This window comes from Phyllostomus hastatus, unplaced genomic scaffold, assembly GCF_019186645.2.
Source record: "Phyllostomus hastatus isolate PE091 unplaced genomic scaffold, TTU_PhHast_1.1 phas_contig_62, whole genome shotgun sequence".
NCBI classification, from domain to species: Eukaryota; Metazoa; Chordata; class Mammalia; order Chiroptera; family Phyllostomidae; genus Phyllostomus; species Phyllostomus hastatus.
In genome coordinates, this window is record NW_025333921.1 from 7,991,111 (window position 1) to 8,009,018 (window position 17,908).

The following is a 17,908-nucleotide window of genomic DNA, read 5'->3' on the forward strand; positions in this document are numbered from 1 at the left end:
TCCAGGCCACTCTCCAGGATCCTACTCAAGGTCTATATGCAGCTCAGTACTTAAGATTCTCATCTGAAACATCATGTCCACCTTCACCCAATTGGGCTAAAGGACCTGGAGCCTATGGAGGCAGAACCTGAAACTCGAGCATCAGTTCAGGAATCAGTATTAGATCCAGCTTCAGTGCCTGTACATCCTGAGGAGTGAGGTGTAGGTGCAGAGCGAGTGTGGAAGTAAATGTAACTCTAGAACTAGAGGAATGTCTACCACCAACTGTCCTGCCACCTCTAGAGGCCACTCTAGAAATTCAGCTAGCATCAACATCTGTTTCGTTTATAGCTCTGGAGCAAAGGCTGGCATGTGGGGTAGTTTCTATAGGGGACACTCAGTTGAGACCGGACCCACCAACCCTATCAGAAGAAAAGTCACCTGGACCAGATGGTGCTGGAGCCAGCAGACCTAAAGAAAGAACCATCATGTGCACCTGCACTGGCTCCTGCAAAGGAGTTGAGTCTAGACCCAGCACCCCTAAAGGGTGAATAATCATGTGAGCCTATACCTGGCTCCTTCAGGCGACAAAGACATGGCACTGGATCCAGCACCCCTGAAAGGAGAACCATCTAAAGCAACTGCACTGGCTATTGCAGGGAACCCGAAGATGGCCTTGAAGGAAGAAGCACCACCTACAACTGTACTAATTCCTGCAGAAGACCAGGTATTAGCACTGTATCCAAAAGTCTGAAGGGAGAACCATCAACTGTGCCTATATTGGCTTTTGTGATAGATCATGAGGTGGTGTCGGAGGCAGCACCCCTCCAAAGAGAGAGATTACCTGCACCTGCACTAGCTCCTGCAAGACATTTTGAGCTGCCACTGGAGCTAGCAGCCCTCAGAGGAGAAGCATCCACTTCATTTGCACTGGCTCTTGCAAGAGACCATGAGCAGCACTGGAGTCAGCACTCCTCAAGGGAGAAGCGTGATATGCACCTGCACTGTCTCCTTCATGAAACCAGGAGCTGGCAGTGTACCCAGCACACCTGAAGGAAGATCCATTACCTGCACCTACACTGGCTGCTTTAGAGGACCCTGAGCTGATTCTGGATGCAGCACCCTTGGAGGGTTCATTGACCCTGAAACCCTATTCAAATTCCATTCTGGAGCCTCTTCTTTAACCTGCTCCCCTACGAGATCCTTATTTTCTTCCTTTTTGAGCTATATTATTGTGTTTTTTTATTTTATATTTTTGTTTTAAATTTTATGGTGTCTTATTTTTCAAGTTTTACATAACTACAATAAAGTTTAATGTTATATTTTTAAAAGATGCTCCACATCATGTGTCATCAGAGAAATGGAAATTAATACATTAGGGTGAAGCCATGTCACAGCTATTACAATGGCCAAACCCACAACATTGACAAATCCAAATGCCGATGAGGATGTGGAGAACAGGCACTCTCAGTCTTTGCTCATGGGGATGCAAACTGCACAGCCATTTTGTACACAATTTGGCAGTATCTTACAATGTTAAACATACTCAACATATAATCAGCAATTGTACTCTTTGGCATTCATCCAAAGGTGTTGAAAACTATATCCACTAAATACCTGTACACAGATATTTATAGTAGCTGTGTTCATAATTGATAAAACCTGAACATAACCAAGATGTGTTCATTGGGATAGTGGAGAAATAAAACTGTGGTGCACTGAGACAATGGGATATTATGCAGTATTAGAATGAAATGCTATTGAGCCATGGAAATGCATGGAGGAACTTTAAGTGAATATTTCTAAGTTAGAGAAGCCAATCTGAAAAGGCTGCATAATGTATGATTCCAACTATATGATATTTTGAAAAAGGCAAAACTATGGAGACAGTAAAAAGATCCATGGTTGCCAAGGGTGATTGGTATATAAATAATTGGAGCACAGAGGATTTTCAGAACAGCGAAAATACTCTGGATAATTATAATGATGGATGCTTGTAATAATGCATTTTCCATAGAATATGCAAAGCCATCAGTGAACTGTAACATAAACTAAGGACTCTGGGTGATTATGATGTGTCAATATAGGATCATTAAAAGTGCCACTCTGGTGAGCCATGTTGATAAAAGGGGAGGCTATGCATTTGTGGAAGCAGAGAAAATAGGAAAATACATTTGTACTTCTCCTCCAATTTTGCTGTTAACTTAAAACTGCTGTTTAAAAATGTCAATAAGAAAAGAAAAGAGGGGTACTGTATGGGGGAATGTAGAGAGAAACTGAGTCTCATTTATACAAGTGCACACACAATCTACTTGACCTTTAGACTCTTTTGTATGGGTAAACACACTGGTAAAAAGCTTAAAATAAAGAATACGGTGGCTCTCCCTTGATTTAGTCATTTTTCTTTATTTTTTTAAAATATTTTATTTATTTATTTTTAGAGAGGGAAGGGAGGGAGATAGAGATAGAGAGATAGAAAGATAGAGAGATAGAGAGAGAGAGAGAGAGAGAGAGAGAGAGAGAAACATCAATGTGCGGTTGCTGGGGGTCATGGCTTGCAACCCAGGCATGTAACCTGACTGGGAATCAAACCTGTGACACTTTGGTTCACAGCCCACGCTCAATCCACTGAGCTATGCCAGCCAGGGCGGATTTAGTCATTTTTCCATCCCAGGAAAGTCTTGGATTTAGTGAAAATGTAAATTACAAACTCAATTTTTGGCATTAGCTTACATTAAAAGATTGAAGCTGCACTTGATGATTTTTAGAAACACATCCTTTTCAAACAATAAAAAGTGAAATTGACCTTGAGATAAAACTTATTTCTTCTTTATGTGCGGACTTTTCAATTGACTCAAAGGAAGTCCAAAAGATTTGATAGTAAAGTAATGCTACTTCAAACACAATCTCAATGAATATTATTTGGAATAGGATGAAGATGAGAGTTTTAAAATGCTCCAAAAGGAGAAATAGGTAGGTAAGAATGTAATTCCCCATAAGCTTCTTGATTAGGCACTTCCTGGGATTCACACAATCAAGGAAACCTCAATTGGCCCAAGTCATCTCAACATTAAATTTTCACTAACTACACAGTCAGTTCCCTAAGTGACCCTGTCCAGATTACTCTGATTCCATGGGCCCCTGGGACCTCTCGGGTTTATCCTTCCATCAACTGCCCACCAGGCATCCTTTTCAATTTTCGGTACTTGTGATCTTTGCACAGAGATTCCTGCTCTGCAGCTCTCACCAAATACCTTTGCTTGGGTCTGAATTCTTATAGGGTACTGAATCATAGAACAGCTCTTAACCCAGCAGTGGGATTTCTACAGTTTTTATTACACAACTTTTTAACACTCTGGAACTGGCCTTTACTGGTGCCTCTTTCCCTCTCTGCTCTGAACAAGCAGCCTGTGCCGCTAGAAGCGGCACAAGCTGGTTCCTGAATCAGGTGGCCTCGAGCTGATTCACATACTTTAACTATTGCCTCCTGCACAGAAGGGGCTGGGTTAGCCTTGTTTGGTCAGACACTTGTGGGTTTTTTGTTTACATGTGTTTCTGGTGCACAACACTATAATTTGGCATCTGTATGACTACAAAGTGATCACTCCCAAAAGTCTGGTGACTATCTATCAAAAAATAGTAAATACTTCACATAGTTGCATGTCATCCAAGGGCCATGTTCATCTCTGAATCAGTTTAGTTTAGTATTTGCTGCTGAAGACAGCACTATTAGATACTTTGACTGTCTACTAGATGGTGGTCCTTGTCCTCCTAGGGCAAGGGCTGCAGTAACTATCTCACAACTTTTGATTTCAACAATTTCCTGAGGTCACAGTGGCTTCTGAGATAACTTACTGTGTCAGATAGCAATTCAGCTGTAAAAAAGGTCTAAAGGATTGCACTTGTCTAAAGAAAAAGAGTAAGAAAGCCCAGGGCTGCAAAGTTTGCAGAAAAAAGGAAATAGCAAAGATCAGCATAGAAAAACATGATCAAGACCAGGAAAAAATAGCAAAAATCAATGAAACTAAGAGCTGTTATTTTAAAAGATAAACAAAATTGATAAACTTCCAGATAGACTCGAGAAAAAAGAAGATTTAGTAAATAAAATAAAAAAAAACAAGAAATGTTACAACTGACATCATAGAAATACAAGGGATCATAAGAGATTATCATGAACAAATTGTATGACAACAAATTGGATAACCTAGAAGAAATGAATAAATTCCTAGAAACACAACTTATTAACATTGAACCTTGAATAAACGGATAATCTGAACATACAAATAACTAGTAAAAAGATTGAATCATAAGTCAAAAATCTCCCAACAGTCAAACAGAATTAAAATTATTTTTTATTGTTCTATTACAGATGTCCCAACTTTCCCCAATTGCTCTCCCCCATCTGCCTCCACGGTCAATCCCCACCCTGTTGTTCACGTCCATGCATCATTTATACTTCTTCCGTAACTAGGCCCTTCCCCTTCTTATCTCCCTTACCAGCCTCCTCCTCCCCTCTCCCTGTTAGTCCCTGTCAGTCTGTTCCTTGTTTCCATGCCTCTGGTCCTATTTTGCTTGCTTATTTTTTTCATTAGGTACCACTTGTAGGTGAGAGCATATGGTATTTGTCTTTTGCCACCTGGCTTATTTCACTTAGTGTAAAAAATCTCCTAGCAAAGAAAAGCCCAGGACCAGATATTTTACCTGCGGAATTCTACCAAACATTTAAATAATTAATACCAATCCTTCTGAAAGTCTTTTAAAAATTTAAGAGCAGGGAATACTCCCAGATGCATTTTATGCATCTCAACCTGATGCCAAAGTCAAATAAGGACACTAGAAGAACAAAGAATAGAATAGGGTAGTTGCCAGGGCCTGAAGGGCAGGGCAAATGGGGAGATGGTGGTCAAAAGGCACATATTGCAAGTTACAAAATGAGTAAGTTCTGGCACTCTAATGTACAAGAAGATGATTTTAGCCAACATTTCTGCATTATATTCTTAAAAGTTGGTAAGAGTAAATCTTAAATATTCTCACCACAAAACAGAAATGGTAATTATGCAAAGTGATGGGAGTATTAACAGTACTGTGGTAACCATTTTGCAATATATAAATATACCAAGTCAATATGTTGTATACCTTAAAATATATAGTGTTACATGTCAATTATATCTCAAAAAACTGAAAAACAATTTGCCACAAAAAAAGCCCAGGGCTTATATGGCAGTTTTCTAATGGATAGTGGGTATTATGGACAATAATAATAAAAGTAGTAATAGTTATTAGGCACATGCTATGTGTCAGGTAATGTGCTAAATATAGATTTGGTCTTAGTCAATCCTCATATCATTCTTCTAATGTAGGTAGGGATTATTATTATTCCCAGTTTATAGATGTGGAATCTGACACACAGAAAGATTTAAGAACTTAACAGCTAAAGAGATAATAGAGTCAAGATTCAAACCCAAACCAATCTCTTAACCTGAATACACTGCATCTGTATTAAATTGCTCCCCTTAAGTTAAGAAATGTATAAGTCTCCTCTTTCTATAGTTAGCCACAGTCAATATTCTTTTTCATGTTCAAAGAGTCTGAACATTTTGCCAATAGGAGTTCCTTCAAGTTTACTTGAATATTCTTTTGACCCCCACCCCCCATTAGTCTTTGAGTATTTTTCTTATGTTCCATCCCAGTTCATCCAGTATCTTCCCTGCCCAGCCCTAGGCTGCTTCCAGATTGTTTAGAGAGAGAATCAGCATTTCTTATATTTCTATAAAAAATAGTATAATAAAATATCTCTAAAGCAACCAATACAAACTACTACCTTTAATAGAATAAAATAAAATAATTTTCCAGTTCATTAGTTAGTGTCTTCATTGGATTTTTGTTATCAAGAATAAATGTTTAAAGTAATAGAATTTGTCTTCATTAAAGTCATGATTCCCTAAGGAGTCAAAAAATTGATGGATGAATATGGCAATGACTTTGGAACTTGATCCTCATAGTGGAGAGCAAGGCTCAGTTCATAACTTCATGGACAATTAAGACACAGAGACTCACTTAATCTCAAAGAGTCCACCCCAGAGGACACATAAATGGAATTTAATTTATAAAGTGGCTAATTGTTCCATGCTGGTGTCACTGTTAAATCAGGACATATTAATCACATCAGCATTCTTAAATCCTAAAAGACTTTGCTCTAATCCTATTCTATGTTCAACATATGGGCGTATGTACTATAAAATCAAAGAAGATCACATGAACCAGAAATTTCCCCTTTCGTCCCAAAGGTGCTAAAATTTATATAAACCCCCAAAATTTCCCAGGAGACAAATTCTACCATATTCCTCAAAAAATATTACACTTTATAACTTAGAATCAAGTTCTACTTTTGCCTATTTAGAAAGTTACAAAAATATGAATAAACGAAAGATTCTACAGCATAATTGAGACTTTGGTATCAAATCAAATGTAAGTATGAATCTCAGCTCTAAGTCTTATAAACTCTGTGGCTCTAGGTGAGTTATTAAATCTCTCTATGCCTCAGTCTCTTCATCTCTTAAATTGGTTATTGTGGGAACTGAACATAATAATTCACTTGAATACATAGAACAAAGCCTGTTAGGTGCTCAATAATGGTTAACTATTGCCACTGTTGGCTTTTCTCTCTTGTCTCTAATGACTGTGATTACAAAGGCCACCTCTATTTGTCAAATTAGTCCAAGTGATTCTTTAGTGACAAATAAATCCAAAATTTCTCTTCCCAAACACATGAAAATTATTGGTGTCCAAAAACATTTCACTTCAAGTGAAGACCACTGCAGGTGTTGGCAACTCTCCAGGGCAACTGCCTTCATGCTGTGACTCAAAGCTCAGTCTACTTTAGGTTCTCTGACATCCAATGGCCTGGTATCCACCCTGACTCCAACCCTTTGACCCCAGACTTGACTGACTCAGTCTCCAGGCCTCCCACTGGTGACTGATAAGAAAGCCTGCATTTTAGTGAGAAATCAGGCTTCAGTGGGGATGTTCAGACAAAGTTTGAAAGCTACTTTTCCAAAACAGAAAGAAATTCATGCATCAGAAATGGTGACAAAAATATAACAAAAGTATATGGCTGTACAACTACCATGATTCAATCAGATGAAACAGTATAAACAATTTCTTGGAACCTACAATGAACTTACAATAACATGCTTTGTGTTGAAGACTTCACAGCAAGTGAAGAAAAGCCTGATAAGATCACCTGTTAAGAACATTGTTGATGGAAGTATTTTTAAATAATGAAAAGAACATCCATGAGATTTCAGGACTGTCATATTCAGTAGAATGAAGCCTCACAGTCAATTGGGACTCTTGGCCAACTAGACAGAGAAGTCCGAGTGTGGGAATGAGGATTCATCCTGTGGCATCCCCTGAAAGCAATAGCCACCATGTAAACTGCTGTTGTGACTGTTTAGCAAATGGAAAACACTGAAAAGGAATTTGCCATTTACGGGCTGCGAACCAAAGTGTCGCAGGTTTGATTCCCAGTCAGGATACATGCCTGGGTTGCAGGCCATGATCCCCAGCAACCGCACATTGATGTTTCTCTCTCTCTCTCTCTTCCTCCCTTCCCTCTCTAAAAATAAATAAATAAAATCTTAAAAAAAGGAAAAATTAAAAAAAAAGAAATTTGCCATTTAGCGGGAACAATCAAAATAGAAGTTCTTATTATTCAATGAAAATATGATACAGCTTTTCTTAAGGCTTTGAGACCAGCAGCTTGGTCACTTGATTAGAAAGAGACCCATAGATACAGAGAACAGACTGACAGATGTCAGAGAGAAGGGGGTGCTGGAGGGCTGGGCGAAAAAGGTAAAGGGATTAAGAAAAAAACCTCATCAACACAGACAACAGTATGGTGATTACCGGAGGGAAAGGAGGTTTGGGAGTGGTAGGAGAGGTTAAAGGGTTGGGGGCAGCAAGAGCAGCAAACGGTGACGGAAAAATACTTAACTTGGGATGACAAACAGATCACAACAAAGAGATGATATATTATAGAATTGTACACCTGAAACCTATATAATTTTATTAACCAATATCACCCCCAATAAATGCAATAAAAATATAAATAAATAAAAATAAACCATTGCCCAGACCCCTGGAGTCCCATCCAGTTACAAGCCAAGTCCTGCAGTTGCCCTCTTTTTTACTTTCAACATGATGGATGTCACTGTGTAACACCTTTTCCAAGGGCTCCTGATGAGGGGAGTGGCCACAACCATCTCCAAGACAGTAGTAGTGCCCATTGGGCAGGTCAAGCTGCTGCTACAGATGCAGCATGCCAATGCCAGCAAACAAATCACCACAGATTAGCAATACAGGGAAATATAGACTGTGTGGTTCATATGCCCAAGGAGCAGGAAGTCCTGTCCTTCTGGATGGTAACGTGGTCAATGTTATTAGATCCTTTCCCACCCAGGATCTCAACTTTTCCTCCAAAGATAAATACAAGCAGATCTTCCTGGGTGGTGTGGACAAGAGAACCCACTTCTGCCACCACTTTGCAGGGAATCTGGCATCAGGTGGTACCACTGGGGCCACCACATTGCATTCTGTGTATCCTCTTGAGTTTGCCCATACCCATCTAGTTGCTGATGTAGGCAAAGCTGGAGCTGAAAGGAAATTAAAATGCCTTGATGACTGCCTGGTTAATGTCTGCAAATCTGATAGGGATCAAGGGCCTGTACAAAGACTTTCATTAATCTATTCAGGGGATTATCATTTGACTACTTTGGTATCTATGACACTGCAAAGGGAATGCTTCCAAATCCCAAGATTATGCCCATCTTCATTAGCTAGATGACTACATAGTCTGTCACAGCAGTAGCTGGGATGGCTTGCTATCCATTTGACAATGTTCCTTGCTGCATGATGATGCTGTCAGGGTGCAAAGGACCGATATCATGTTCACAGGCATGCTTCACTGCTGAAGGAACATTGCTTGTGATGCATGCTGCACATCTTTTTTCAAGGGTGTGTGGCCCAAAGTTCTCAGAGGCATGCGTGTTGATTTTTTCCTTGTCTTATATAAGGAAATCAAGAAATTCACATAAATTATTTCTTAGCCTCCCTGACCCACCACTTGAACAGGCAATGTTGTATTATGTAACATGTCTTGAGCATTCTTAACAGAATGTTAGCTGTCTGTTTATTAATGGCAACTATTTACTGGTTGAAAATGGAAAGCAATAATATATATCTGACCAGTTTCCTCTTTTTATTATATTTTATTGTTTATCCTATTACAGTTGTTGCAGGTTTCTCCCTGTGCCCACCTCCACCCAATAGCTCCCTCAGGCAATACCCACACCATTGTCAGAGCCCTTGGGTCATGCATATATGTTCTTTGGCTAATCCCTTCACCTTCTTTCATCCAGTGCACCTCTCTTCTTTGACAGCTGCCAGTCAGTTTTATGTTTTTATGCTTCTGTTTCTATTTTGTTCATTAGTTTATTAGATTCCATATATAGATGAGAGCATGTGGTATTTGTCTCTCTCACTAACTGGCTTATGTTACTTAGCATAATGCTCTCCAGGTTCATCCATGGTATGGCAAAAAATCAGAGTTCCTTCTTTTTACAGCTGCGCAGTATTCCATTGTGTAAATGTACCACAGAGTTTTTATCCATTCATCTGATGGGCACTTAGGCTGTTTCCATATTTTGGCTATTGTAAATAATGCTGCTGTGAACATTGGGATGCATATATGCTTTTGAATTGGTGTTTCACAATTCTTAGGATTCCTAGAAGAGAAATCATTGGGTAAAAAAAACATTTCATTTTGAGGAGACTCCATAGCTTTTTTATGGTGACTACACCTGTCTGCATTCCCACCAACAGTGCATGAGGGTTCCCTTTTCTCTGCATCCTTGCCAGCACATGTTTGTTGATTTATTAATGATGGCCATTCTAACCGGTGTGAGGTGATATCTCATTGTTGTATTAATTTGTATCTCTCTGAAAATTAGTGATGTGAAGTATTTTTTCATATGTCTGTGAGCTATCTGTATGCCCTCTTTGGAAAAGTGTCTATTCAGGTTCTTTGCCCATTTTAATTGGATTGTTTGTCTTCCTGGCTTTGAGTTGTGTAAGTTCTTTATATGTTTTAGAAATTAAACTCTTATCAGATGCATCAGAGGCAAATATGTTCTCCCATATATTGGGTTCCCTTTACATTTTCATGATGGTTTCTTTAGCTGTGCAGAAATTACTTAATTTGCTTTAGTCCCATGTTTTTATTTTTTCTTTGTTTCCCTTGTCCTAGGAAACAATATTGGCAAAAAAAAATTGCTACACAAGATATCTGAGATTTTACTGCATAGGGTTTATTCTACAATTTTTATGTTTTAGTTAGTTCTTCTTTGAACTACTGGACTTTGAACTTCTTTGAACTTTGAAATTTGCCTGTGAAAGCATTTGGTCCAGGACTTTTGTTTTCTAGGAGCTTTTTGATTACTGCTTCAATTTCATTAGTTGTTATCGGTATACTCAGGTTTTCTGATTCTTCCTGATTCAGTTTTGGAAACTTTATGTTTCTAGAAATTCATCCATTTCACCCAGGTTGTTCAATATTTTCGGCATATTATTGTTAATAGTATTTTTCTAAAATCCTTTGTATTTCTTTGATCATCAGTTATGTCTCCTCTTTCATTTCAGAACTTGTCTTTGGGTCCTCTCTCTTATTTTCCTGATTAGTCTGGTTAAAAGTCCATCAAAGAACCAGCTCCTGGTTTTATTTACCTTTTGAATTGTTTTTTTAGTCTCTGTGCCATTTATATTTCTTCTGATCTTTATTATTTTTTCTCTTCTACTTACTCTGGGCTTTGTTTGTTGTTGTTTTTCTAGTTCTCTTACATGTAGAGTTAGATTGTTTATCTGAGTTCCCTCCTGCTCCTTGAGGTATGCCTGTAGTGCTATGAACTTTCTTCTTAGGATTGCTTTCACCATATCCTATAGATTTGGGGTGGTTGTGTCTTCATTTTCATTTGTTTCTAGGTAGTTTTTCATTTCTTTTTTTTATCTTACTGATAAGCCATTCATTAATTACATGTTATATAGACAATATATTTGAATGTTTTTTTGTCTTTTTTTTAGATTGATTTCTAGTTTCATGTCACTGTGATCTGAGAAAATGCTTCAAATGAGTTCAATCATCTTGAATTTGTTAAGATTTATTTTATGTCCTAACTTATGGTCTATGTTGGAGAATTATCCATGTGCACTTAAGAAGAGCGTATTCTGCTATTTTGGGATGAAATGTTTTGTAAACACAAATTAAGTCCATTTCATCTAGTATGTCATTTAATGTCGCTGTTTCCTTGTTGATTTTTTCATCAAGGAAGATCTTCCACCAATGGAAAATCTATCCATTGATGACAGTGAGGTGTTAAAATCCCCTACTATGACTGTATTGTTGTCGACCTCTTCCTTAATGTTCAACATGGTATTCTTTATATATTTAAGTGCTCCTATATTGGGTGTATATATGTTTGGAAGGATTATACTCTCCTGTTGGATTGATCCCTGCAAGAGAGTTTCCATAAGGCTGTCAACTGATTTCACAACATAAACACTTCAGGCCAGAAAGATTGGCATGGACAAGTCAAAGTGATGAAAAATAAGGACACAACCAAGAATACTCTACCCAGGAAGGTATCATTTGCAACTGAAGTTGAAATAAAGAGCTTCCCAGACAAAACAACAATAACAACAACACAAAAAGCACAACTAAAGGAGTTCATTACCACTGAACTAACATTGCAAGAAATGTTAAAGTACCTGCTTTATAGCCTCAGCAATTTTGGGAAAAAAGGAAAAAGTAGGATGGATCACAACAACTTATATCAAATTATAAGGCCAGTATAATCAAAACAGCCTGGTACTGGCATAAGAGCAGACTCATAGATCAATGGAAGAGACTAGAGAGCCCAGATATAAACCCATGTTTCCATGGTAAATTAATATTTGACAAAGAGGACAGCTGCACAAATTAGAATAAAATTAGCTTCTTTAATAAATGGTGTTTTGAGATATGAACAGGTTGATGCAAAAAATGAAAGTAGACCACCAACTTACACCATACACAAAAATAAATTCAAGGTGGACAAAAGACATAAATGTAAGTTGTGATACCATGAAAGTCCTAGAGGAGAACACAAACAGGAAAATTTCAGATATCCCATGTAGCAATATTTTCATTTATATGTCCCCTAGAGCAAGGGATATAAAGGAAAGAATAAACAAATGAGACTATATCAAATAAAAACTTCTGTGTTACTAAAGAAAACATGAACAAACATGAAAGGGAACCAACAACATGGGAAAACATATTTGCCAATGATATGTCAGACAAGGTTATGATCTCCAAAATATGTAAAGAACTCACATGACCCCATACCAAGAAGACAAACAATCCAATCAAAAATGGGCGAAGGGCCTGAGCAGACACTTCTCCAAGGAGGATATACAGAAGGCCCCCAAACATATGAAAGGATGCTCAGTATCACTAGCTATCAGAGAGGTGAAAATTAAAACCACAGTGAGATACCACTTCTCATCAGTCAGATCATCTATCATTAGTGAAGCAACAAACAACAAGTGCTGGTGAGGATGTGGAGAAAAGGGAACCCTAGTGCACTGTTGGTGGGAATGTAGACTGGTGCAATCACTATGGAAAACAGTATAGAATTTCCTCAGAAAACTAAAAATGAAACTGTCTTTACACTCTGCAATTCCACTGCTGGGATTATACCCTAAGAATCTTGAAACACCAATTCAAAAGAACCTATGCACCCCAATGTTCATAGCTACACACTTTAAAATAGCCAACTGCTGGAAGCAACCCAAGTGCCCATTAATAAATGAGTAGATCCAAAAACTGTGGTACATTTACATTATGGAATACTACACAGCAGAAAGAAATAAGGAACCCCTAACCTTCACAACAGCATGAATGGATCTGGAGAGCACTATGCTAAATGAAATAAGTCAGGTGGTGAAAGACAAATACCATATGATCTGTCTTATAAATGAAACCTAATCAGCAAAACAAACAAGCAAGCAAAATACAACCAGAGACATTGAAATAAAGAACAAACTGACAGTAAGGGTCATCAAAAAAAAAACTTTTACTACTAAAAATAAAATAGATGAAACTATAACTGAACAGTTCTTCATTCTGTGTAGCACCATAGTTATCTGACTGGACTATGGATATGTTGAAATGTTTTTCAGTAGTGGTTGTCTTCTGAATATTCTTGGTTATTTAACTTGTCTCAAATTGCTAGTAAATATTTAAAACAGTTCCTTGTGAAAAAAATGTTTACTTAGCATAGTACTGTCTAGTTCCATCTATGCTGTCATGAATGATAGGAGTTCTTTCTTTCCTTCTGCTATGTAGTAGTCCATCAAGTAAATGTACCATACTTTCTTCATCCACTCATTTACTGATAGGCACTTAGGCTGTTTCCAGCACTTGGCTATTGTAAATAATGCTGCTATGAACATTGGGGCACATAGGATTTTTGAATTGGTGTTTCAGGATTCCTAGGTTGTAACTCCAGCAGTGTGAGCACTGGATCAAAAGGAAATTCCATCCTTCCATTTATGAGGAAATTTGATACCATTTTCCACAGTGACCACACCAGTCTTCATTCCCACCAACAATGCACCATGTTTCCCTTTTCCCCACATCCTTGCCAGCACTTGTTATTTGTTGTTTCATTAACGATGGCCATTCTGATCAGTGTGAAGTGGTATCTTATTGTGACCAAGGTGAAGAAGGGGAAGGGTCTAATTAAGGAATATGCATATAGGACCCATGGTAATGGATAGCAGGGTAGGAATTGATGGAGGGAGAATGGGTGGGTGAGGCAGTTGAGAGAAAATGGGGGAAAATTGGGACAACTGTAACTGAACAATAATAAAATTAAACCCATGGACATGGACAACAGCTTGGGAATTGACTGTGGAAGCAGGGAGGTGGGATGGGTGGAAGAGATCAAAGGGTGAAAAATTGGGACTAATTTTCCCAATAATAATTGTAATAGAATAACAATAAAAAGTGATTCAACAAAATGGTTCCACTTAGGTATAAGCAGGCTGGGATTGTAGCCCTGTGTTCCCAAGAAAGAAAGGAGAACTGGATATTGGTTTGACTACTACCTTGTACTGAAATTACTAATAGAAACAAACTAAACTAGATACATGAGATATCTTGAATTCCAACTTCATTTTTAATCAGTATTTGCATAGATTAGCTTCATAAAAAATAAAGACAAGTAAAAAGAACTATATGCAATGGTAATAAAATTGATTATATTTATGCACAATTCTCACTTCCTTTAAAAGAAATGTCCCATAGAATATATTGTTTTCATGAGAAAGGAGTTCATTATTATTTTGTGGCAAAATTCACTGGCATTTCTATAAAACCTCAGGTCTTAATTATACTGTGATTAAAATCCTTATGTACTTTTAGTTTTCTGATTAACCATAACATATTTCTACTCTTAGGAAGAAATATTCATGTCAGTGCAATAAAACATTTATAGAAATAAATATTGAATGGTAATGTTAGAATCACAGAACTATAAGGAATTTCAGGAGATATAATTTTATTATGAAATATTTACTAAGCCCTTTCTATATGTAAGCAATATAAACATATCATCCTGTAAGCAGTGATATGATAACACAGGAAATTCAAAAATGAATAAATTATGGTTCTGCCCAAGAAGCTTATAACATGACTTGGGAAACTTAAATGGAAAAGCTTCAAATCTGGATTTTGAAAGATTGTGGAAGTCACAAAAATGATGAGGGATGGACATCCCGGAGTAAAAAAGCATGACCAAAGAAAGGAAAGCAGACCAGTTCTCAGACTCACTAGAGGCCTATCTGCATTCTGAAAACAGAGTTGATGTGTTGCTCTGATGAGTGTGAAGAAAAGGTAAGCTAGCTTTTCTCTAACAAGAGAGCTGTGTTCTGATATTACAATTAGGAGTAGGAAGATACAGACCCTGCCCTCAAGAAATATAAGATGTAAAAGTACATGATGTGATCAAAGGAATAATCAAAACTACTTTGGTGGGTACTTTAGCTGAAATTACCATTGGGCCTCAGTCATGAAAGTAATAAATGCCAGAGTAAGGACCATAGTCTTTATTCTATAAAAAAGGGAAAGGCCATTACAGCTTTTTAAGAATTGCATGAAGTGACTAGATTCCAGTTAGTCGAGAAATATTAGGTAAACAGAAGTTTAGAAGCAGGTTATTTTGCTTGGTGGTTATTGTAATATGTTGGATAGAAGGGATAAAGATATCCAGGGCAGGCATAGAAGTAAGGTGGATAAAGATTAATTTGATGTTAATTTCTTGGAAAATAATTTGTTGTAAACATAAGGATATGAAAGAAGGATTCAGGAGCTCCAGTCTAGTGGGCAGCATCTATTGTTAGGGAACACAGCAAGAGAAACTGTGAAACAGAGAACCTCATCAACCCATTAGAAACATGGAATTTTGAACATTAGCAGTCTTAAGTCCCAAATCTACCATATGTTTAATTTTGAACAGGTTAATTAACTTCTGTGTGCCTCTGAAGATTAAATAAGCTAATGAAAGAAAAGAGCTTAGCATAGCATATGAATCCTAGTAAGAGGTCAATAGTGTTCATTATCTTTTACTATCATCATCATCATCCACATACAGACACCTAAAAGACTGTTGAAAATCAGTGCTCATGAGAAAGATGAGTGTTTGAGGTGGAGATTTACATTAATATAGAGGAGATGGTTGAATGTTTCAAAATAGGAGGAAATGACCAAAAGATGGGTGTAGTTTGAGGAGAGGGCTCAGATCAGAGCTTTTATTTAAGAGATGAGTGGAACAGTAGGCCTCTCTAGAAGACATAATGAACCATTCATCCCCTGACTCATAATCACTACATGACTGTATCAGACATGTCCAGGCACAGGGAGGCAACATCATTGGATTCAGATATCTTCAGAGTTAAATGTCCCCCAAAGCCTAAGCCCAATGTTGTTTATCTTATATGATAAATGTTCGACACTTAGTATCGTTCTTCATGAATCATAGCATCCCCCAAAAAACCTTTCAATCTTCTCATCTAATCTTTTCTTTTTCAGGAAAAGAAGCTGAGGCTTCAAGTGACTTGCACAGCTCAAATTTTAGTTAAAGGCGTGTCTAGACTCAATTTATCAAACATAATGCCACAAAGTCAATGGGAAGTATGTCATTGAATCTATTTGTTTAAGAACATGGTAATGCCTTAAAGAACTCTCTCTTTCCAAAGGACCTGAACAGACACTTCTCCCAATAAAACATACAAATGTCTAACTGATATTTTTAAAAAATGGTGCTCAATTTCACTAGCTATAAAGGAAATGCTAATCAAAACCACAAGGAGACAGCAATTCACACTTGTTAGTAATCATCAACAGGACAAGTAATAAGTGTTGGAGAGAAAGTAGAAAAAAAAATAGTCCTCATATACTATTGCTTGGAATGTAATTTGATACAGCCATTGTGGAAAACAGTATGGAGCTTCCTCAAAACTTTAAGAAAACTGCCTTATAACCCAGTAACACTTCTTTTGGATATTAACTCACAAGTTTAGAAACAATTGTTTGTAAAAAAATATATGTACCCTTATTTTATTGCAGCATTATTCATTATTGTGACCAAGATATGGAAACAACCTGTGTCATTCAATGGATAACTGCAAAAGAAGATGCGGTACATATGTACAATGGAAAACTAATGAACCATAAGAAAAGACAAAATGTTACCATTGGCAACAACACAGATGGATCTTCAGTGCATCATGTTAAGCAAAATAATTGAGATGAATAAAGGCAAGAGCCATATGATTTCACTCAAATGTGGGCTATAAAACTGAAAGCAACAATAAAACAAAACAGACTTACAGACACAGACAATAATATGGTGGTAACCAGACAGGCAGGGAGGTAGGGGAGTTGAACAGGATGAAGGGGGTCAAATATAGGGATGAAAGTAGACTAGACTTTGGGTGGTGAGCACTCAATTCAATAGACAGATGATGTATTATAGAATAGTGCATTTGAAACTTATATAACCTAATTAATCAAAGTTACCCTAATAAATTTAATTAAAAATTAAACATATACTAAAAAGCAAAAACACAATGAAAGAAAATTTTTGCAAATCACCTGATGGTATATAGTTTCCAGAATATATAAGAAACTTACACAACTCAACAATAAAAAACCAAAAATCTTAAAATGGGGAAATCATCCACCCTGGTCAGATGTCCCAGTTGACTGGAGTATTGTCCTGTACACCAAAAGGCTGCATGTTCAGTCCCCAGTCAGGGTACATATGGGAGGCAATCAATCAATCTCTCTCTTTCTCCCCTCTCCCTCTTCCTCCCTCTGTGTCTCTCCCTTCCTCTCTCTCTAAAATCAATAATAAAAAATATCTTCAGGTAAGGATTAAAAAATTGGAAACTGATTTAAATAAATATTTATCTAAAATTTATATGTAAATGGTATTACACACATGTAATGATGCTCAACATCATTTGTCATGAGGGCAAAATAAATCAAAGCTACAATGAGATATTACTTCATACCCACTATGATGGCTATTTTATAAAATATAAGTAATGACAAATAGTAGCAGTTATGTGGAGAAATTGGAACACTCACACATTGGTTATGAAGTTGTAAAATAATGCAGTCATTTTGGAAAACAATTTCACAGTAATTCCAAATGTTAATAAACAGTTACTATATGACCCAGGAATTTCCCTGCTAGAAAAATACTCAAGAAAATTGAAAACATACTTTCACACAAATATCCATAGAATTATTATTTTAATGGTCAAA

At 37.2% G+C, this 17,908-nt stretch overlaps 1 pseudogene; it reads left to right on the plus strand.

Moving 5' to 3' along the window:
• Positions 1-8,220: 8,220 nt before the first annotated feature.
• Positions 8,221-9,074, plus strand: LOC123825135 (annotated as a pseudogene).
• The last annotated feature ends 8,834 nt before the right edge of the window (positions 9,075-17,908 follow it).